This window comes from Euprymna scolopes, unplaced genomic scaffold (genome assembly GCF_053919585.1).
Source record: "Euprymna scolopes isolate OS-2025 unplaced genomic scaffold, ASM5391958v1 sca242, whole genome shotgun sequence".
NCBI classification, from domain to species: Eukaryota; Metazoa; Mollusca; class Cephalopoda; order Sepiida; family Sepiolidae; genus Euprymna; species Euprymna scolopes.
Window position 1 is genome coordinate 20,295 of NW_027633261.1, and position 24,187 is coordinate 44,481.

At 35.0% G+C, this 24,187-nt stretch overlaps 1 pseudogene; it reads left to right on the forward strand.

The window, feature by feature from the left end:
- The first annotated feature begins 7,423 nt into the window (after nt 1-7,423).
- On the forward strand, nt 7,424-7,607 carry LOC145274019 (U2 spliceosomal RNA; annotated as a pseudogene).
- The last annotated feature ends 16,580 nt before the right edge of the window (nt 7,608-24,187 follow it).

Genomic DNA, 24,187 nt, shown 5'->3' on the forward strand with positions numbered 1-24,187 from the left:
TCATTTCAAAACAGAATCAGCAACCATGTCCCAGAGCCTAGCTGAAGTCCGAACACGGTACCCCCGTAATAATAATAAAGGGTTAGGTTCGAGATTCCTAACAAACGGTTCCCCAGTTCGATACAAAACACCTGATGGAGGCCGGAGGGCAAAACGGCCGAAACGTTGTGACGATAACAACCAAGATGAAGAAGTACGTCCGACAATCTCAATCAACAAATTGTGAATATTTAAATTTGCAATATTACTTCTAAAATCATGTTATGTCATTTTACTGAGGCTCGATTTTAGGTGAATATTGTGTAATTCCTTATCTAATTTTGCTTTTAAAATTTTAGAAAGTACTCCACGCCTCCTTTGCAATTTATCATGAATATTTTTTTTTAAATTCCATTTTCATCCCAAACACGGACCAGCGCCACTTTGATGTAGGAGGCTTCTGTCGAGGCCAGTAATTGCAGGGATACTATGTAGAAAATCAATCAGCAAGATGTCTATCAACATCACACTTGAACTTCTGCATATCAGTAGAGTTGCGAAAATATGAACCCTAAAGGGAGTTCCAGAGTTTGGCGGTTCTAGAAAAGAAATGATTTGAGTAGAAGGCCTTGTTATATTCATCATACATGTAAGGGATGAGATTTGGCTGCTTGTCGAGTTTGTCCCGGGTATTTACGTCGGGGGCGTACAGTGGTTTGTAGTTTGTCAGAACATCTACTATTAAGGTACTTGTAAAACATGCAGAGGGATGCAAAGTTTCGTCGATATGAAAGTATTTGAAGCTTGGATGACAGCTCAGGACATATCAGATTAGCGACTCTCTTTTGAGCGCTTTCCAGGAGCGAAAGACTAGTAGCAAATGCAACAGCCCAAATGTGACAACAATACTCCATACATGGGCGAATGGTCGCCTTTTTTTTTTTACACGGTGGTCACCACTTATCAATGCCCGGAAGCAACTCGGGGATAAGTGTTATTGCAAGTACAGTACGCTAGTGTGGAGATTTAATGAAGTGTTTACTTAAGGGGGCGGTTCATTAGAAATTTGTTTAATTTGGACTTGACGACATCCATGTTGTAGTCAGGTGGGAAGCAGGCACTCGGAACAGTTCCACAGGCGTGAAGTTCTAAGAAAGAAGCTTTGTTCATGGAATCTACGTTTTAATTTAGGCACAGATAAAGAGTGGGGAAAATTTTTGACAGTGGATTCAGTTAGACGGGTGTTTTTCGTTGGCGAGGGGGGATCAGAGATTGGAGTTCAGACGAGCACCTATCATGGAAATAACAATAAAACAAAGAAAGGCTCGCAACGTCTCTTCTGTGGGAGAGAGGTTACAGGGTATAGAAAAAGGCCTTGTGAAGATCCAATTAAATATAATCGACATTACCAACTTCTCCCCCAAACTTGATTATGCCCTGTTAATTAGTGTGGTAGTTGATCGTATACATAATATTATATTTGCACATTTATTTTTTACGGACTATTATCCTCATACTTGTTGTTTCGCAACATTTCGGCAACTATTACTCTGGATTCTTCATGTGGTTAACCGTGGCAGGATGGGAATGCTGAGAATCTTAACCGTATTCTCAGTAATTACTGCCTTCCATAGTTGCTGTTGTCTCACCACGTTTTGGCCAACACATTCTCTGGTCTGCTTTGGGAAGGCTTGAAACCGTTACCTTCAGACAATGCTCACCTGGAACAGGAGAAACTCCACGCCTCTATCCACTTTTATAAATCCAGGTCTTTTTTCTAGTTCGGTCTTCCATCATCGGGTACGTACCAAATGGTATTGCATATATATATTTTTTTTTATTAGGGTTTTTTGATATATCTATCTTTTTTTTTACAGTTATTGTGGTTTCACCACTTTCGGTCAACTATACCCCTGGTCTTCTGCAGGTGGTTAACTGCGACAATATACAAGACCAAAATAATCCAACTTTGATCGCCTTTCGGCACCTTTAACACAGTGTGTATATATATATATATATATATATATATATATATATATATATATATATATATTAATTACCTATCTCAAAGGACTCCAATAAAAACATATTATATGTTAATATATGCACCTATCTGATTTTATACAAATAGATACAGAAGACCTAACAGATAATATTTATTAATAGAAGTCAAGTTGGCTCATTTGGGGAAAGAACGTGTTTTGTATTTCTCTTGTAGACCCCCTTTTGAGTTTGTAATATAATTTGATATCTTACGGCTCGTTTCAAAGCGATTTTTGTATTGCAATTACTCGGCATTACAATGGCAACCCCGCTACTTTTTTTTTTTTAACTCTGATCACAAGCGGTCGCGTTTCAAATAACCAATATTGAATTGTATTGCGAGAAAATTAGATTTGTTGGCAACGAAAACGATATTTTTGGCGGTGACGAAAAATAAAAATAGAACCATAGTGTGAAAACTCTCTGATTTTCCTTTTTTTCCGGCATATCAAGTGTAGTCTCAGTTATGTGTAAACATAATTCAGTTTGGATTGAGTAAGAAAATTACAGGAAAATCTCTACTTTATGAGGATGATGTTGAGTCTCAAAAGACAATGGATAGTTCCTGTAAAGATAGCCGCGCTTGTAATTTTTAGGCAAGAGTTGACAATTACCATCCACACCTCACTTTTATAAGCTCTGTATTAGTGCATTGGGAAAGGATAAATGATAGACCACTGGGAACAATGCCTGGATATCCGGAGAGCACATACAATTCTCGAATTGGTCACCCATTTTAGAACAGAGCAGGCTCAGCGTTGCTTAACGTCAGCGATATAACTGGAACCGGTGTGACAATGTTAATTACGGGTTTATAAAATCTCTACGTATTCGTTTTAAAAATAGTATAAACAAGCGAAGCATGCATGGTCCCCCGTGAGGGCACAGTAAACGAGACATAAAAAATGACTAAGTTCAGCCTTCCCCCCCCATTAACCCCAAATTTCCCAGAAAGACTGTCCTGGATATGACGTAAAACTATATCCGATGGTGAGGCCCCACCTTGCGAGCCTTGAGGAGTGTGGGGCCACCCTATAATCGCCATTGCTTCCAGGTCCACTCTGACCCGGAGTGGTAGTACCTGCTAGGGTCCCAACTATGGGTTAAATAGAATCCGACTTAAAAAACGCCATTAAAAATCGTTCCTCAAAATAACGAGACTCGGCATTAAATAACCTGAAAAAGGTTGATATGCCGTAAAACAAAAACAACCAACCAACTCTGAAAGACGTCAAATCCTGGTGAAAAATGAACAAACGGTGCAGTTGTAGGCCTTGGTTCTAACTCCATCCTTTGCCCCCTCCATTTAGCCCCAAATGTCCACAAGGCCTTAACACATTTAAATTTGAGTTGAGCACCATGCATCCCAGCTACATAGACATACAAAGAAAATGTTTGGACTAATATGGTAAACTAGTTTTTAAAAATTGAGTGTTTCTTATTAGCCCTAAAAAAAAAAGTCCCTGTGTTGCGACCAAGTGTTACTACGAAGTATAGACAAACAAAATTAATAGAAATCAGTTAGTTACAACTTTTCAGAAAGTTTTATCAAAATCCAGGGCATCAACTCTTCTTTTTATAAGCACAAAAGTGTCAATTGTAACCATTTTAACCTGAAAGGCACCCCATGGTGGGACAACCTCAGTTTTCCTTGAAAATCCATGCGTGATATTTTTTACTCATATCATGTGTAATGTTTTTGCAATTTTTCAAACATTCCAAGGCGTAGTTACTGAGAAAGGTGCTGACAGACTAACGGACTAACAAAGGGGAATTTACATGTCCACTTTCTCTTTGTCGGGGGGGGGGGCAAAAGTTACATGTCTATTATTTTAACTGAAGTGTTTTTTTATGGTTAAGAATTTTTGTAACTCTTAAAATTATTTCTTATGAAGGCTCAAGGTAACGCATGATAAAGGTTTAATAGATGGTGATAATTGCTAAGTTTAAAAAAAAACGAGATCTACTTTATTCAGTTAAAACAATAAAAAAACACTATAATATAAGCTAATATTTGTCTGTGTGTTAATTCGTTCCTTTTAGACGCCAACATTTTATGCACATGTAATTTATGTATCTGGAAGTGTTCTTAGATAGATTGTTTAATAGGAAGGTCTTGAATGAAGAAACAGACGATCAATATGAATAACTTCTAGAACCTAACAACACAGAAGTTTATAGAAGCTAGAAATAATTGTAAAAGAGTGATAGACACAGCTAAGTCAGATTACTCTGAAACCACCAGAAAGCGCATCGAAGCACAGAAATTAGGAACCCGGGATTTTTGGAAAATCTACAACAGCGTAGTTAATAATGGACAGTCAATTATTCCCCCACTAACAAACAATCATGAGGTTGCTTGCACGGCAACTGACAAGGCTAATCTGCTTGCCAGTCGGTTTGCCTCAAACTCCACACTGAACTCGGTACACCACTCACTCCCTGATTTTCCTCTGCGAACATACGCCACACTTGACGACTTGAAAATCACCCCTTCTCAGGTACATGCTATTATAAAAAACCTAGACACCTCTAAAGCATGTGGACCAGATCTCATCCCGGCTGTGCTATTAAAAAAATGCTCTGCCGAGGTTGCTCCAGTTCTGTCCAAACTTTACAATAAATGCCTTAACGAATCTTGTTTTCCCGACTGCTGGAAAACCGCCTCTGTGGTACCAGTCTTCAAGAATTCTGGTGAAAGAACTGACCCACTAAATTATCGCCCCATTAGCCTCCTCCCGCTTTTCGCCAAAATATTTGAGTCCTTAGTTAATAAAGCCCTAGTCCAGCACCTAACAGCTGCTAAACTCTTGACTGACAAACAATATGGATTCAGGCAAGCCCGTTCAACAGCAGATATCTTAACTGTAGTTTCTGAACGTATATACCGTTCATTGGATAAAACAGGGGAGGGTAGAGCGGTGGCCCTTGATATATCTAAGGCTTTTGACAGGGTATGGCACGATGGTCTTCTAAGGAAAATTAGATCATATGGAATCACTGGAAGAATTCATAACGTAATTAAATCCTTCTTAAGTAATAGAAAAATCAAAGTTGTCCTCGACGGACGTACATCCAAACAATATGACATAAATGCGGGAGTGCCTCAGGGGTCTATCCTTGGACCTCTATTGTTCCTGATATTCATAAACGACCTCCCTGATAATATTGTTTCGGAGATGGGTATATTTGCCGATGACACCACTCTCTATAACAGATATGAGGGGAAAACAAATGAACACATATCCAAGAAAATGGCAGAAACACTAGAGGATGACCTCCAATCCGTAGTGGAATGGGGACAAAAATGGTTGGTCTCATTCAATGCTGCTAAGACTAAGCTTGTTTCCTTCAATAACTACAAGAAACCTTCTCTACCACCAATAGCAATGGCCAAGAACACATTGCCTGAAAGTACTTCTTTTAAACTCCTCGGCCTAACGTTTACAGGGAATATGAACTGGAATAAATACATTGAGAGCATTGCCAAGGCTGCTGCAAGGAAGGTTGGCTCCCTCTACCGTGCTAGAAAACTACTTACGCCTGCCAGTATCCTATACCTCTATAAGGCAACCATTCGCCCATGTATGGAGTACTGTTGTCACATCTGGGCTGGTGCATCTGCTGCTTGTCTCTCGCTCCTGGACAGGGTTCAAAAAAGAGTCGCAAACCTGATAGGTCCTGAACTGTCATCTGGGCTTCAACCTCTGTCCCATCGACGAGATGTTGCATCCCTCTGCCTGTTCTACAAATACTTTAATCGTTAATGCTCTGACGAACTGCAAACACTTGTACCTCCCCGACGTAACTACCCCCGACAAACCCGACAAGCTACTAAGTCTCATCCCTTTACAGTGGAGATCCCTAGGTGCAAGAAAGCCTTTTACTCCAATAGTTTCTTCCCCAGAACTGCGGGTCTTTGGAACTCCCTTCCGGGATTCTGCTTTCCCAACTGCAATGATATGCAGAAGTTCAAGTGTAATGTTAACAAACATCTTTCTACTCTTCTCCCTTCATAATGACCCCGCTAATTAATTCCCTAATAGTAGCCCCCTGCTTCAAAGTGGCACTGTGCCTTGTTTGGGGTGAAAATTGAATTAAAAAAAAAAAAAAAAAAAAAAAGTGCAGTTTTGAATATATTTATTTATTTGTGGACGGTTTACCTACATCTTTATAGTTGTTATTTAACGATGTTCTGGCCAACTAATCCTCTGGCCCTTCTCAGGTGGTTAAGAGCGCTGGGATAGAAATGCTAACTCTCTTAATTGCATCACCAGTAATTACTGCCTTATAGAGTAGTTGTCATCTTACCACACTTTAGCCAACTAATTGACTGGGCGACTTTGGGTAGGATTGAAACCGCTATCTTAAGAAAATGCTCACCTGGAACCATAGAGATTCAAGGCGTCTATTCATTGCTCAAAGGGTTTTAATAAAAATTCTTTTTATCGCATAAATAGAAATTAGAAACATGTTTTATTTTTAGTCGCGTGCAAGCGACTCTATAAGTCGGTCGGTCTGTCGGTCGGTAACACTTTTGTGCTTGTCCTTTTTGGTTAAGATCAAAGGTATGTTGTTAATATATGTTGTTCTTAGCTTTTTAAGCTTTTCTTGGCCTTCGAGCCGGGATCAAAGTGTACAAATGTATTATTGTACCATTTTATTGTTATCTTTTTTGTTTTTACACGTCAATAAAAAATGTTTTTAAAAACTGGGAGTTAAGTAGGACGTTCCCAATACGAAAGGGTGAATGTGGTATTATGGTGAAAGAAGATACTAGCTGGGAGAAACTTTTGATTTTGTTTCGTTCTGGAGTGACAAGGATGACCAACGACCCCCACAATCCCCCCATTCTTAGTTGGCCATGTGCCTAAGTGTTTTGTTCATCGTTGATTTTCACTGTACTTTTAACATGAATAAAAGATTTAATATCTCAAAGTGTAGTATCTGTTCCGGCAGATACTGCAAGCAAAGACACATATGTGGGGGCAACACCACATATAAGGCCTTGGTCAATGTAGGGGCAACCCTTCATACCAATTGTCACTATCCAGCTCCCCTACTCCCCGGGGAGCTTGTCCCCATTTCCCTTTCACTCCTCACATTAAAAATCGGCCTTGTGCCTAATTTACTCGGTGGGGGAGTAAGTAAATTCACTCCTTTTCTTGGCCTTTTGGCCAAGATCAAAGTGTAGTATCTGTCCGGAATATACTGCAAGCAAAGACCATATGTAGGGGCAACACCACATATAAGACCTTGGTCAATGTAGGGGCAACCCTTCATACCAATTGTCACTATCCAGCTCCCCTACTCCCCGGGGAGTTGGCCCCCATTTCCCCTTCACTCCTCACATAAAAAATCGGCCTTGTGCCTAATTTGCTCGGTGGGGGAGCAAATACATACCCTTTTCTTGGCCTTTTGGCGAAGATCAAAGTGTAGTATCTGTTCTTACTACATGCTGTACTTATGTTTGCAACATTTTGATATAAAGTGGGGGATCACTTTTCTGTATTCATTTAATGTTAAATGATCCCCCACTCAGTCTCAAAGCCATTCACGTCATTCTCCGGATCATTCAAGTTGTATTTGAAGGATTCCAGTTTTTTTAAGCATTCAATTCATTCTTAAGGTCATTCAATTCATCCTTAATTTCATTAAAGTCATGCTAAGTCATTTACTTTTTATTTCAATCATTTCAGCCCATTTTTCGGTAATTTTAGTTCATCTTTAAGAATTTTATGTCAATCCTACATTCACGCATTCACTCATTACACGAGAGCACGCGACTAACGGCTATCGGCCTTGTTCTAAATGAATGCGGTGAGTTCAAAATGTTCTATTTAGAACACAAGTGAATTATGATACTTGGTATTTTCATTTTAAACGAATTCAAACCATTATATACAGGTGGGCCTGATATCGGGCTACGTTTAAGTGGGCCTCTTAATCTGACAAAAAAAATTGATTAGAGAAAAATTAAATATTGGGCTACTTTTAAATCCTGTATAACATAATGTATAAAATCAAAGAATATTATCTAGACTACAATGTATTGGGAACTAATTCAATGTGCGGAGGCATGTTAAGTTATCCCCAGGGGAGCAGATAATCAATCGCATTGATGGAAAAATCGGCGATTAAATCGATTTCGATGATAATAAAGAATAAGACTGAAAGGTCATCATTCAATACCGGGCAACGTCGGTCTATCTGGTAGTAAAGCATAGTTTACACTGAAATAGAGATGGATGGAAGATTATCGTTTCTAAGTAAATTTTGGAAGTGACGGTGGTTTTGTGGTTAACAGCACGCACTGACAACCCGTTGTGTTAAAATCGAATCTAGTTCGTTCTATAAACATCACTTTCGCTTAGAATGTGTGCAACTTTTCTATAATTTCTCCTACAAGAAATATACAATTTAAGAAAGAATTCTAACTAGAAAAATATCCTGAAAACCACTGCCTTCAATAGAATAATTTCATTCATACGATATGATGATCTAAATATATGTGATTTAATGTGTCTTAAGTTTGATAAATGATTCGAGATTGAGATTTATTTAAAACTGGCGGGACCTGTAGAAATTCCACAGGGGAATAATTCATATGTAATATATTGATGTGGGTATTCTATAGATGTTCAGTGTAAATGGCACTCTCATGCTTTTGTAGCTCTTTTGGTTAAAACTACAATAGTATTTATCTAAGCTAGCAGGAGCAGGTCATGAAATACGCTTAAATATGATATTTTAATTCTTGCAGATTTCGTATATATTATTAATGAGTAAATTTTCTATCGATTTTTATATATCATAAAGTTGCGATTTCAAAATTTAAAAGATATGTATATCCAGATGACGAGTGCTTCATGTTTAATCTAAACCGGAAAAATATATATATATATATGTATATATATATATATATATATATATATATATGTATATATATATGTGTATATATATGTATATATATGTATATATATATATGTATATATATATATGTATATATATATATGTGTATATATATATGTGTATATATATATGTGTATATATATATATATGTATATATATATATATATGTATATATGTGTATATATATATATATGTATATATGTGTATATATATATATGTATATATATATATATATGTATATATGTATATATATATATATATGTATATATATATGTATATATATATATATGTATATATATATGTATATATATATGTATATATATATATATGTATATATATATGTATATATATATATATGTATATATATGTGTGTATATATATATGTGTATATATATATATATATATGTATATATATGTATATATATATATATGTATGTATATATATATACTAGCAGCTGGGTGTTGCTCAAACCCTATGTAATGTACATAACTTTAGGTAGGTATATCAAAAAGTTTGATTTATGTCCAGGAAACTTACATCTAAAATTTCAAGTGTTTAGACCCAAAATTTGCGGAGGAGTTTGGTAGATGAGGCAAAGATAAACTCTTTAATCTGTGATTTTTCGGCAGGCAAATTGTCGTCCAAGAACTGATTAAAACGCTTGCTGCATGCCTGAATACCCTTTATGTAAATTTTGAAATGTTTACACCCAAAATTGGCCGAATAGTTGGCTAGAGACCGCAAGGGTAAAATCTTTAGGACGTTTACCCCTCTCAGCCTTTTTTTTCAACCAAAAACTGACTAAAAAGCCTTCCATATGTCTGAATACACTTGTTGTACAAAGTTCAAATGTTAGACCAAAAATTGGCTTAGTAATTTGATACAGACCACGGAGGTGAATTTTTAAAAACTTTTACCTCAATTTGGACCCATTTAACATTAATCGTTTTGGGCTCAAATCATATTAAAAAGTTTGATCCATGTCCAAGTAACCTACATCTAAACTTTCAAGATTTTTAGGCCCAAAATTGACGGAAGCGTTTGATAGGATTTTCAAAGGTCAAATCGTCGAACTTGGAGACCTTGACAGCCAAATTTCTGGCCGAAAACTGATTAAAAAGATTTTTTCCAAATCTCAGTACTTCTTATTTTAAATATCGAGTGTGTAGACATAAAATTGAGAGTGGTTGGGTAGAGAAATGTACGCATAGACAATTTCACTTTTATAGATATACAGATATACTAGCAGTTCTGCTCAGCTTTGCTCGTGTTCATAAATGTATGTGCATATGTGTATAAATATTAAAAAGTTTGACTTATGTCCATCTAACCTCTATCTAAAATTTTAAGTATTTAGACACAAAATTGTCGAAGTGTGGTAGAGTCTGCAAAAGTCACCTCTTAAAACGTTGACCTTTTGGCAGCCTAATGTGCCTCCAAAAACAGATTTAAAAGCTTGCAGGATGTCTTAATACTGTAATATTTCCAATATTAGACCAAAAATTGGCTGAATAGTTTGCTAGAGACCGCAAAAGTGAGACCCTTTGAACTTTGACCCCTCCGCAACCAAATTTTTGACCCCAAAAAAAACGATTAAAAAGCTCGTCCTATGCTTGAATCCCTTTTATGTAAAATTTCAAACTTTTCGGCCAAAATTTGTCCGAGTAATTTGTTAGAGCAGGCCTGAGTAAATTTTTTAAAACTTTGACTCACAAATTTTAACCCTTTACATGTTTTGTTTTGTTGCTCAAATCAAATTAAGGTCCTGGATATGACCTAAAACTATATCCGATGGTGAGGTCCCACCTTGCAGGCCTTGGGGAGTGTGAAACCACCCTTTAATTTTCATTGCTCGCAGATCCACTCTGACCCGGATTGGTAGTACCTGTTAGGGTCCCAACTATGGGTTAAATAGAATCTGACTTTAAAAAAATATACTCCATTAAAAATCGTTCCTCAAAATAACTAGTTTCGGCATTAAATAACCTGAAAAAGGTTGATATGCCGTAAAACAAAAACAACCAACCAAATAAAATTAAAAATGTTTGATGTAGGTTCAAGTAACCCACTGCTTAAATTTCAAGTTCATACCCTAAACTGGTGAAGGTGAAATCGTTGAAATTTGACCATTGACAGCCAAATTTCTAGCCGAAAACCGATTACAAAGATTTTGTAAATCTCAGCACACCTTATGTCAAATCTCGAGTTCGCAGACTGAAAATTGAACGAGTCGTTTAGTTCGGAAATGTACACACACAGACAATTTCATTTTTATATATATATAGATAAAAATTAAGCTTTTTCAGCAATAATCGAAACCAAAACCAAAGCTTATGGAGAATTCTTGATGAAAGGGTTATAAAATAAATAGATTACCGGAGTGCCATTATATATAATCGAAACGAAACTTATGAAGAATTCTAGGTAAAATTATTTATAAAAAATAATAGATGCCTTATATGCCGCCAGCTATAACCGAAACCAAAACTTATGGAGTATTCTTGGTACAATTATGTTTTTAAAAAAATGTAATAGAGTGTGATCAGCTATAAGCGAAACCAAAACTTATGAAGAAGTCTCGGTAAACATATTTATAAAAAAGAATAGATGATTTAAGTGCCATCAGCTATAATCGAAACTGAAACCAAAATTTATGTTAAAATTATATATTACAAGAAATGGAAAACCATTGCAATTAAATCAGTCAAATAGATGTAAGTGTTACATGCAAAATGAATAACACAAACGCTATCTTATTAATATATAGACTAATTCTTTAAAAAAGTAGCTACATACTACACAACTAAAATGGTGAGGCCCCTTTTATTCTTTACAAGGAGGTCCTCACTTATCAACGCCCGGAAGCCACTCAGGGATAAGTGTTATTGCATGTACAGTACGTTGTACGTTAGTGTTGAGATTTTATAAAGTGCCTACTTAAGGGGGCGGTTCATCAGGAATTTGTTTACGTTGGATTTGGAGACATCCAAGTTGTAGTCCGGTGGGAAACAGGCAGACGGAACAGTGTTCCACTGGCGTGCTGTTCTAGGAAAGGAGATTCGTTCATGGAATCTACGTTTTGATTTAGGCACAGATAGAGAGTGGGGAAAATTTTTGACAGTGGCTTCAGATAGACTAGTGTTTTACGTAAAAGATTGGCGAGGGGGGATCAGAGATAGGAGCTCAGACGAACACTTGCCATGGAAATAACGGTAAAACAAAGACAGGCTCGCAACGTCTCTTCTATGGGAGATAGGTTGCAGGGAAGAGAAAAGGGCATCCCCCACTAAGCCACGAATCCTATTTTGTACTCTGTCAATGCAGGATAGGCTATTTTTAGCAGCTCCTGCCCAGATATGGCAGTATACCATTAAAAGGAGAAACCTCGTGTCCTAGACACTATTTTTCTACGTAGGCACCATCATTCCCAATGCACTTTGACAGCCTTTGTTAATGTCTGGATTGTAAAATCCGGAGCTTTTCCATTTATATTCACCTCTGATATTGACGGACCTATTCTCTAACTGTGCTGACCTAAACTCAGTCGGCTTTGTACACGTTCAACAGGCGCTGGTGAATGTTGATATGTTAATTTTTTCTTCATGGACGAATTCAATGACACACTACTGCTTCTGATGCATGTCCACGAGACGATATATTTTTAGAGTCTCACATGGTCAACATCTTGAACAGAGAGATGAAATATTTAGGCCATGAATGAATAAATGTATTGATTTTAATAATGCAATTTGCAATTCACTCTGATTATTTCGAGCGAAATGAAATATAGGATTGTTGAATGTAGTTCGTATTATTTTGAATTTGATATTTTTAAACAAGTTATTAAACGGTAAAATGAATTGTTAAGTATAGTACGTACTAATAGTTAGTAAAACAAACCTTACGAGTATAAACCAAAAAAGAAACATGAACATAAGTAAAGATACTAACATATAATTAAATAACAAGTCTCATGAGCCTATACAAATGGGCGTATATTTTTTTTAATTAATGCATGTTTACTAATAGAATATGTAAAGTAAAATAAATGTAAAAATCGTTTTAGCAGTCTTAATAGTGTGATAGAACCAGAGAATTGTTTAATAGTCAAATATGATTCATTAGCGGGAGAGGGACCGGCATTGCCCGGGGGGTAAACGCTTAAATATGATATTTAATTTGTCTAAATTTCGTATATATAATTATAGTCGTGATTTCAAAAGTACAAAAAAAAATGTATTTGGATGCTGTCGGCTGGAATCGAACACGAAGCTGTAGCATTCAAAGTTGATGACGTTACACTGTACCAAAGTGGTATGCGTAAACCTATTAAAAAATTATAAAAAAAAAACTGAATGTACAAAATGTATAACTATTTTTTTTTCAATTATAACCCCTTTAAACTATTTTAACAGGTTAAAGATCTATAAAAGATCGGCCCAGAAAAAATCCAATCATGTAAGGCCCCTAGCGCCGATCTGCGACTTGTAGTTTCAGAAGTGATAGTTTGAAAATATGGTGACAGACAGGCCGACATATAGCCATTTATATATTAGATTTCCGAGCACAAAGCTGCTTGGCCCCGCCACGCAGCTTACCTCCCGGCTTACACAATCATACGCAATTACTTATGCTAGCTGAGCACGTGACGAAGTAAATAAAATGGTTGAACCCAAACATTTCTCTCTCGCTTCCCTTGAGTGCAGCAATCGCCCATCGGAGGCCTGTTGGTTGTTAGATATAGCAGAACATCGCCGAAGCTATTGCTAGTCAACGATTTGTTAGATCGTTGTAATATGTGTATTCTCCAAAAGCTTAAGTATACTTATATAAAGTACTTAAGTTTGAAATAGCATTTCGTATGTCGGTTCGATTCAAGTTAAAAAATTATTTTTCATGTGTCTATAACGCTTAGATCGAAGTATTAGACGATTGCAAAAATAATGTCGTTTTTGGCGTTCAGTTTCATGCAAAAAAACGACATTATTTTTTGCACCAACTTAATGCCATTTGCCTGTGTCTGTCACGCTTAAGATTGAAATAATGTTAAATATAGTAGGGCAACGCCGAAGGTATTGCTAGTCGACGACTGTCATGATTGTTGAAATATTTGTAACAATGGAATGTTATCATAGCAAAATAAATATGTATAGAGAAAATTATTCATCAGAACACTTATTTAAAACGTAGAAACTTTAGTTTAAGCTTTAAGTATTTAATATTTTTTTTGTTTTACGCGGGAAAAATAAAAGAAACATGCGATAAGTTGCATAAGGATACATAAAACTCATTTTGTTTGCTGATTCGTCATTTCATCATCTTTGTGTGTTGCTGGGAAATTATATAATACGAGGAGGCGTCAATTGGACACTTAACAACCAGTATCAGTGTATTAATGAACAATTATATATATAAAAAAATAATAATATGCTTCAATATTTTCAGGATATTTCCATTACAAAAATACAAAATGAGAAAAGATAACTTAACAAAAGCCAAGAAGAAGAAGAAGAAGAAGAAGAAGAAAAAACAATAACGAAGAAACGCAAAAAAAAAATAAGCAACATTTAATAATGCAATGCAAGTTATTCAAAAGTCGAAGAATGGAAATACCTTGCTAATATTTTCTGACGTCTATTGTCAAATCAGTAATCAATTGTGCGCTTTTTTAGCTGATTCGTTTCATGTTTTGTTACATAACAATACAAACGCTTGTCTAATATACACTTGACAGACTGACGAACATAGCCTCTAAAAATAATGCGTGGTCACACCTATGAGTTTATCACTGCTTGAGCAAACTGAAGTTCTACATCTAAAGCGTGACAAACGGACATACGAACTTAATTTCAAAATGAATCATTATTACCGACAGTATCTGAACCGAACAAAAAAAACAAAAAGGCTAAGTTAGGGTAAAGATGGTTGAAGTAGTAGATGGGGTATAGTTTAGGGTTATGTTGTTACAGAGCGCAGACGCGCGTATGGCGTCTACATACAAATGCCAAACAGTTTGCGAAGTGACGTCACGGTAAGAAAAAACGCCTATAAAAACTACGTGCGCCAGGCCAATGATCAGGTCCAGGAACAATGGATGACGTCAAAGAAGACGATCACGGTATAGAGGTGGTTGACGTCACAACTTTAACGAGAAAGCACACGTCGCTGGAGAATTAAAATATAAAGTTGTTTTTCTATTAAAATCTTAAACCAAGTCTAGAAGAGATTGGCTCCCGGACAAAGGTCGTATCTAAGCGTCAAGTTAGTTTTAGAGAACGCTTACTTTAGGATACTTTTGGGTTATGTTAGGTTTATAAAATAGTTTTTTTTTATCCCAGTGAAGAAATAAACCACTACCTAATAAATTCTTACAAGTTAAACATAATTGACTGGATGTTCTTTGTAATGCCTTACCAGAAGTATCTTGTCCTATTATAACTACGAAGACACGTGTTTGTTTCTATCTCAGTGTGTCGAGCATTCTGAAAAAATTCCACGAACATAGTTTCTTCTCCAGAGCAAGCTTCTCGTAGAACACATAACTATGGAATTGTTTCCCGGAAAATTACAAACTATTTATTTTCAATATCAATGAGAGAGGGATCTTTTAAATAGACAAGAAAGAATAATCCATTCCACTCCACAAATGAAAATAGAGGAATGACATTCATGTAACTGTTGCTGAATAAAAGACCGGTAATTGCTTTATGAAACTAAGAGCGCGATAAAAAAATAATTTGATTGATATACTAGTTAACTAATTACATATATATATATATATATATATATATATATATATATATATATATATATATATATTATAAAACTCAAATGATCTTGTAACGATGTATATAGTCCACTTTCCGGTTTACGATATCCGGTTGCGCATGCGTTCCTGACCTGCGCACTGAAGTATTAACGTTATTGTTTCGAAATTATTATTTAACACGAGAAGAGTAAGGTTTAAAATAACTTAAACGTAATACAGAAATGAATGATGTAAAAAAAACAGACAGTATTAATAATTGTTTATTTGGATGATTTAAACGCGAAAAAAAAGCAAAACAAAAGAACAATTGGGACGCTGAAGTTATTATTTCGAAATTATTATTTAACATGGGAAGAGTGGGGTTTAAAATAACTTAAAAGTAATACAGAAATGAACGATGTAAAAAAAAAAAGCAAATATATCAAAATTGGAATTTAACAATAATAAGTATTATGGTATATGTTCAGTGCATATTTACCTATAAGTATGGCCAACCACTTATAATCCAGTAACTCTAAATTTTCTTTGCGTCACAAGTGCCACGCTCATACATGAATTCCATAGCTGATACAACATATTGACCCAACGGGTCACGGGTAGCTTTGTGTGTGTGTATATATATATATATATATACGCACACACACACACACACACACACACACACAAAGCTACCCGTGTTTTTTATACGTAAGTTTTTTTTTTAAACGTCAGCATTTACAATGAATAATATAACTGACATTATCTCGTTAATTATTCATTACATCGTAAACTTTTTAAAAAAAACCCTAAACTATTTATTTTAAACGTTAGTCGCCTAATGAATTATTCACATAACTATATATTTTAACTGATTAATATTAATGTTAATATATAATTATACTTATGATGTACATATTACAGTTGAAGACAGCCGTTTCCTTTTTTAAAACTTGGGTTCCTATTCTACACAACTTACCTACTGAACTAGGAATTTACTGATAATATTGAAACTCTACTTGAAACTCTTGACGCACTATAAATTAAAGAAAATAATAAAAAATAAATTAATTAATATAATTAACATAATGGATGATCACATTTGAATGTATATACATTCTCTTTAGGTCCTGTCTCCCCCTTTACACTTAAATATGATGTAGTCCTAGTTATAAATAAGTAATGTTTGAGTTGAAACAGCCAGAGTTGTCCTTGGCCTGACAAAGCGATTCCCTTACTGGGTTTTCGCTGAAACATGTATGATTATGTGTAGCCATTTGTTTGTAAACTAAATTCACTAATTTTGGCTCTGTCTAAACATTGAACACTCATTTGGGTGACACACTTATATATTTTGTTTTAAACAAACAAATAATTACTACCAATACAATATATATCAACCTCAAACATTGACCTCATGAATTATGAGTAGTGACAACGGAAAATCCTGTGTAGCTTGATAAAAAAATGATTTGATTGATGTACTAGTAAACTAATAGTATAATTATAAATATATGTTTACTACTTAATACTAAATAACCCTTACTCTACCCTCGTATTTGGAACTGTTAAAGTAATACTTAAAATACGTCAGTAAAATAATTTCTCATGGAATTATATATATATATATATATATATATATATATATATATATATATATATATATATGTGAGAGTAAGTCCAATAAAGTCTGAGTTATTGTTAAAGAGTGATCAATAAAGACTGATCTGGTATATAGGTTTAACTAGACTACCCGTGACCCGTTGGGTCAGTATGTTATATTAGCTATGGAATTCATGTATGAGCGTGACACTTGTGGCGTAAAGAAAACAGTTTTTTTTACATAACAGAGACATGAAAGTATATTAAAATGAAAGAAAAATATAGATAGATTTCTATGAGTCGTTCTGTTTATTATAATTGATTATTTTTGAAAAAAAAAATTACAGTTACTGAATTATAAGTGGCTGGCAATACTTATAGGTAAATGTGCACTGAACAGATACCATAATACTTAAATACTTTAATAGTTAAATTCAAATTTTTATATATCTGATTTTCCTTTATTACATCGCTCATTTCTGTTTTACGTTTAAGTTATTTTAAACCCCACTCTTCCCATGTTAAATAATAATTTCGAAATTAAAACTTAGGCCAATAAAAAACCGAAAAGTTTAAATAATAGCGATATTTCCCAGCTGCGAGAGATTGAACATTCGGGATCGTACTTTCTTCCTCTTTCTTTAATCCCTACCGCTACTATCACTATTCCTCTCTATAAAACCCATAATGCATACATCCACAAAGTATACACTCTGGTTTTCTTCAGAGCATAAACCACATCCAATATTTTATAAAAACACGAATGTAATCTATACTTTCGTTTCAAGATCGCCTCTTCATTGAATTGGAATTCCATTGAAACATGTATGCACATAAGTAACCCATTATGTTTGAATAATAAACAGATTATATATATATATATATATATATATATATATATATATATATGCTTTACGAATGAAGATTTCGTATCTTGAGTCATAACTGTATGATAACTTTCACCAATTCCGTGTAATTATATCATTAATAGTCAATTAACTTTTTAATGTATTTCAATTTTCAAACAAGTGAAGCATGCGTGCCCCTGCCCGTGAGTTCACAGTAAACGAGACATAAAAAATAACTTAGAATTTTCCCGCCCCGATTTAACCCCCAAAAGCTCCTACGGGACGTCAAATCCTGTTGAAACTAAAAAAGACCGTGCAGTTTACGTCCTTAACATATGCAAATGTGAGTTCTGCGCCGTGCTAAAAACGAAATGACTAAGTCCATCATTTGCCCTCCCCATTAAGCCCCAAAAGTCCCCAAGGCCTTATCATATTTAAATTTGAGTGCAGCACCATGCAAAACTGCTAAATAGACATGCATAGTAAATTTTGGACAAATATCGTAAAATAGTCCCCAAATTTCCATGGCAGGTGCTCGTCTGAACTCCAATCTCTGGTTCCCCCCCTCGCCAATCTTTCACGGAAAACACCCGTCTAGCTGAATCCACTGTCAAAAGTTTCCCCCACTTTTTATGTGCCTAAATTAAAACGTTGATTCCATGAACAAAGCTTCTTTCTTAGTACTGCACGCCTGTGGAGCTCTGTTCCGTCTGCCTGCTTCCCACCGGACTACAACTTGGATGTCTTCAAGTCCAACGTTAATAAATTCCTAATGAACCGCCCCCTTAAGTAAACAATACATCAAATCTCCACACTAATGTACTGTACTTGCAATAACCCTTATCCCTGAGTGGCTTCCGGGCCTTGATAAGTGGTGACCACTATATAAAAAAAGAAAATGGGCTGTTTTTCTTAGCCCTTAAACACTGAAGAGTTATTGCGAAGTATAAACAAACAAAATTATATAGTAAGGGGTTTGATACAACTTTTTAGAAAGCTTTATAAAAATGCAAGGCACAAATTATTTTTAATAACCACACAAGTGTCAATTTTAGCCATTTCAACCTGACGCGGGGTGGGGCAACCGGAGGTTTCCCTGTTACTTTTTTTACTCGTATCATGTTTAATGTTTGAGCAAAATTTCAAAAAAAAATTCCAAGGGGTAGTTATTGAGAAAGGTGCTGACAGGCTAACTGACAAGTGAATTTATAGGTCCATCCCCTCTTGTCGGAAGACTAATAAGAACATCGTTGTATAATACAGGGTGACCCCCCCCCCAAAAAAAATGGGCCCATCCTCTAATTTGGCCCCGATTCTTAGTGTTTTGTCCGAATGAAATAAAAATTTGGTAATAACTAGTTTATTATATTCAAAACATCACATCAAAACACTAGGGACTTTGCCCTTTTTTCGCCGTTGTCTGTAAAATGCTCGGAAAAAAATTGAATGTCCTCTGTTTTTTTTTTGGGGGGGGAGGGGGGCACCTTGTACATGCCGGATAGGGACACACCAGCAATCTTATGTAGTGACTAGAACGTTATTAGAAAAATTAAAAACTGACAGACATAACCTATACGAAATATCATTGGACGCATCCCGAACTCATCTTTACCACCCACTTCTTACAAGCGTCGAAACGATCTATTGTATCATCATTTCCTTCGATCCTTGAGTTTATTTCTGTTCAAATGATTTCGAGATTGTTAGAGCCGCCATTGTTCTTCATATTCCATTTTCTACAGGAATCGTGCGTTTCCGACTTCCCCCCCCCACCGATTAAAAAGGGCCAACACACGAGCCTCTTCAAAAAAAATAAATTGAAGGTAAAAAAAGTCAACATTAAAATCAATTTAAAGCGGCAGAACAGATCTGTAAAAATGCAATGGCGGCTTTCTTCTGTTATTTTTTAACTTTTTTTTCTCGAATAGGAACACTTAATTGTAAAGTTGTTTTATCATATGTTTAATCATGTAAAACGATTTGATTCCTCACATTTCAGTAAGCAGTATGTCTTTTCTGTCTCCCTGTACATCTGCCTCTATGTATATTCATTTCTCTCTTCCTCTGTTTTATCTCTCTCTCTCTCTCTCTATATATATATATATATATATATATATATATATATATATATATATATTAAAGAAGCCCGCATAAATCGGGCGAAACGTTGAGTATTCAGGTCCTTCCACCTCCATTTTATTTCATATCGTCGGATTTAATCCAGCTCAACAATCATATATATATATATATAGTATTATTTTATGCGAAAACTTTAAATATTTACTTCAAAAGTGCTCAATGCATAAGTAGATCTAGGTAGTAAGTTAAAAATATATATGGCAATTAAGCATATATTGACGTATATATTTTTATAACTTACTATAATGTTTATATATATATATATATATATATATATATATATATATATATATATATATAATTGCCTCACACGTGGGTTGACTTAGATAAAAGCTCAGTTTTTAATGTCGGAAAATCCAGCTCCTCAAAAAGAGGCACTCTGGATAGGACAACCCCCTAAATGCGCCAGACTATAAGGATTTCTTCCGAACTGATCAATATTAGAAAAGATGAAGTGTAGTATTAGAACAGATACTACAATTTATTTGTACGTGTATATATATATATATATATATATATATATATATATATATATATATATATAAGCATATATTTATATGCATATACCAAATAAATTACTAAAGTCTATATTCCAATTTTTTGGTAAAAATCGTTGACACTTACAATTCCTTCTGCAAGAACATGACAGTAACTGTTTCGGAGCACAAAATCATTCATTTAAGTATTATATCAATTAATGAATCTATTTTTCATTTAAATCATCAGAACAAATAGAAAATATCAATCCGACAAAAGTAAATAAGATTCATTTGTGCATGAATACAAAATGAAAAATTGGAAGAGAGTAGAAATTACATTATTTTACCTTACATTCCGCCATTGTCGAATTTACGTTCATGTGTGTGTGTGCGTCTGCTGCCACCCAGATAATCCAGGTATCGTTGTATTATCTGTAGACGTATATGTAAAAATGTAAGCTGTTTGACACGACGCTCAAAAGTTTATAATATAGCCCTTGTGAACTTTTATTACTGGGTTGAAGAGCAATCTGCGTGAACATTAACGTTAACATTAACCAGTAGAGATACCGAGCTGCTGTCAAGAAGCAGTAATCACCATGTGTGTATATATATTACTCACCATTAAAAAAGCTGACATTGCTTCTAACTCTGCCCTCTTCAGTAGTTTTATTATCATTATTTTTATTCATTATTATTAATTTTATCTCTTACTCACCATTAAAAAAGGGGGCATAGTCTCTAACTCTGCCCTCATCAGTAGTTTTATTATCATTATTATTATTATTATTATTATTATTATTATTATTATTATTATTCATATCAAATTGTTACATTATTTTTACCGTTTAACAATTTCATTTCTATTGCATTATAAATATTGAAATCAATTGCCTCTCATTTTTTGCCGTATGAATTAAACGCTTTTACGTTGCAACATAAAAATATTTAAAAAAAAAAAACACAATCTTCCACGAACGGCTAAAATGATGAACGTGAAGTTTTTCGAACATGATTGCTAGGAATGAACGCTATCCACGCTACAAATCTCCAGTTCTTTCAACGCTTTTCTTTTTTCTTTTTGATACTTTATTGTGACCAAGAGCGGAGGTCCGCTTGAAATATAAAAAAATAACAATAAAAATATTAAATACAAAGAGTAACATCGTTTTTCATGCTTCAAAAAAACCCTTATAACCTTTAAATCACTATCCTAGAAGCATACGTGGACTTTTAACATTATATACACATATAAACATATTTTTTGTGTATTGTATACATAATCTATATATCTATAAAAAAAAAATAGGTATGTGTGTGAGGACACTTTTTACATGGTAGTCACCACTTATCAAGGTCCGGAAGCCACTCGGGGATAAGGATTATGGCGTGTACAGTAATAAATGGGATAATATCGTAGTAATCGTTAGAAATGGAGATTTGATAAAGTGTCTAACTTAAGGCGGCGGTTTATCAGGAATTTGTTTATGTTGGACTTGAAGACATCCAAGTTGTGATCAGGTGGGAAACACGCAAATAGAAGAGAGTTCAACAGGCGTGCAGTTCTAAGAACAATTTGGTCATGGAATCTACGCTTTGAGTTAGACACATATATAGAGTGGGGAAAGTTATGTATATAATGCATTTTTGAGCTACAGATTAAACTGTGTATATAGCGTATTGAGACACGTGAAAAAATATTTAATATATTATTATCTGGAAAAATAAGCAGCTAAGGAGTTAAAATTTTTCACTTTTTCTTACCTAATGAGGTTTTCGAGATGTTCCAGTGGTGATTGTACTTGACTCACTGTCTTTAGATTTGATTTCGATCTCAGATCGAGTATTTTATTCATACTTACAGGAAGTGAACTGTTTAAAAAATATAATACTCGCATACAGATGTCTTAGTTTCTATATGAATTGAAATATAATATTTATGGGTATTTTACGACTGGGCAACGCCGGGCAGCCTGCTAATATATATATATATATATATATATATATATATATATATATATTATATTTTTATTTTTTTATTACCGTTTTATCTGTTTGGTTACATAAATTTCAGATGTTGGACCGTGTTTACGGTCTAACAGCCTCGTCAGACCTTACAGAAGTGGTTTATAGTATTAGGAAGAAGTGTTTTAGAAGAAATACGAAAAAAAAAGGCGGGGCTAGGTAGGAGATGAAAAGGGGGTAAGGAGACGGGTATTGGCAATATTTCAGTTTTGAGTGTTAAGATACATTAGATTGTATTGTGTATGTGGGGGTATCAGATGCAGGTAGGCATGGGTGGAGTTATATGCATATAGGGAGAAGGAGGTGGAGAGAGGATGGCAAAGAAAAGAAAAAGAGAGGGGGTAAGGAGAGGAGGTGGTGGGGGTTTCAATTTTTAGGTTTTAAATTTTAACTTTCTTTTGCTTGTTCCGTAAGGTATATTAAGTAGATGAGAGACCTTATACCTATGTATACACCTGTAAAGAGAGGACTCCGAGAGACGTGAGCTCGCCGCGGATATACTCTGCGAGGAAAAGAGTGTCCGAAACAACGTTACGTGAGCCTTTGTTAATCTTAGATACACTGGATTTAATTGTACAGATGTGGACTTGAAAATACTAGAAGGTTTAGTGTCTATAGGAAGTCGTATAATTTTTAAGGGTCGATTTGATTTGTAGAAGTATTTTTTTCACCAAATGTTTAGATACTTCTGTCTCCATAACTGTTAAGCATCGCTAAGAACTTTTGGTGCATATCGAGTTCCATCATATCAGGATAATTGTATTTTTTTGTGGTAAAAAAATGTTTTCTTCTTCATCGTCCCGTCTTGGTGTTTTATTTTACGGCAAAGAGTCTATGATGAAATTAAGACTTCTGTTTTTTTTATTATATGTAAGTCCGAGGAGTCAATACGTGTATTCACTTAAAAGAATCGCATTTTGTTGGCTTTTTTTTTTACACAGTGATCACCACTTATCATGGCCCGGAAGCCACTCAGGGATAAGGATTATTGCAAGTACATTACGTAAGTGTGGAGATTTGATGAAGTGTTTACTTAAGGGTGCGGTTCATTAGGAATTTGTTAACGTTGGACTTGAAGACATCCAAGTTGTAGTCCGGTGGGAAGCAGGCAGACGGAACAGAGTTCCACGGGCGTGCAGTTCTAAGAAAGAAGCTTTGTCCATGGAATCCGCGTTTTGATTTAGGCACAGATATAGAGTGGGAGAAAAATTTGACAGTGGATCCAGCTAAACGGGTGTTTTTCGTGAAAGATTGGCGAGGGGGGACCAGAGATTGGACATTTTACATTTTCAAATGTCAAATGCTTTTAATGAGGCTATTTCACATGATTACAAAACACGCGCATCAGCGCCCCCCCTTGGGAATTATATTAAAAAAAAAAACAGAAGTCTTAAATACGCCAGAGGTTCCTTGA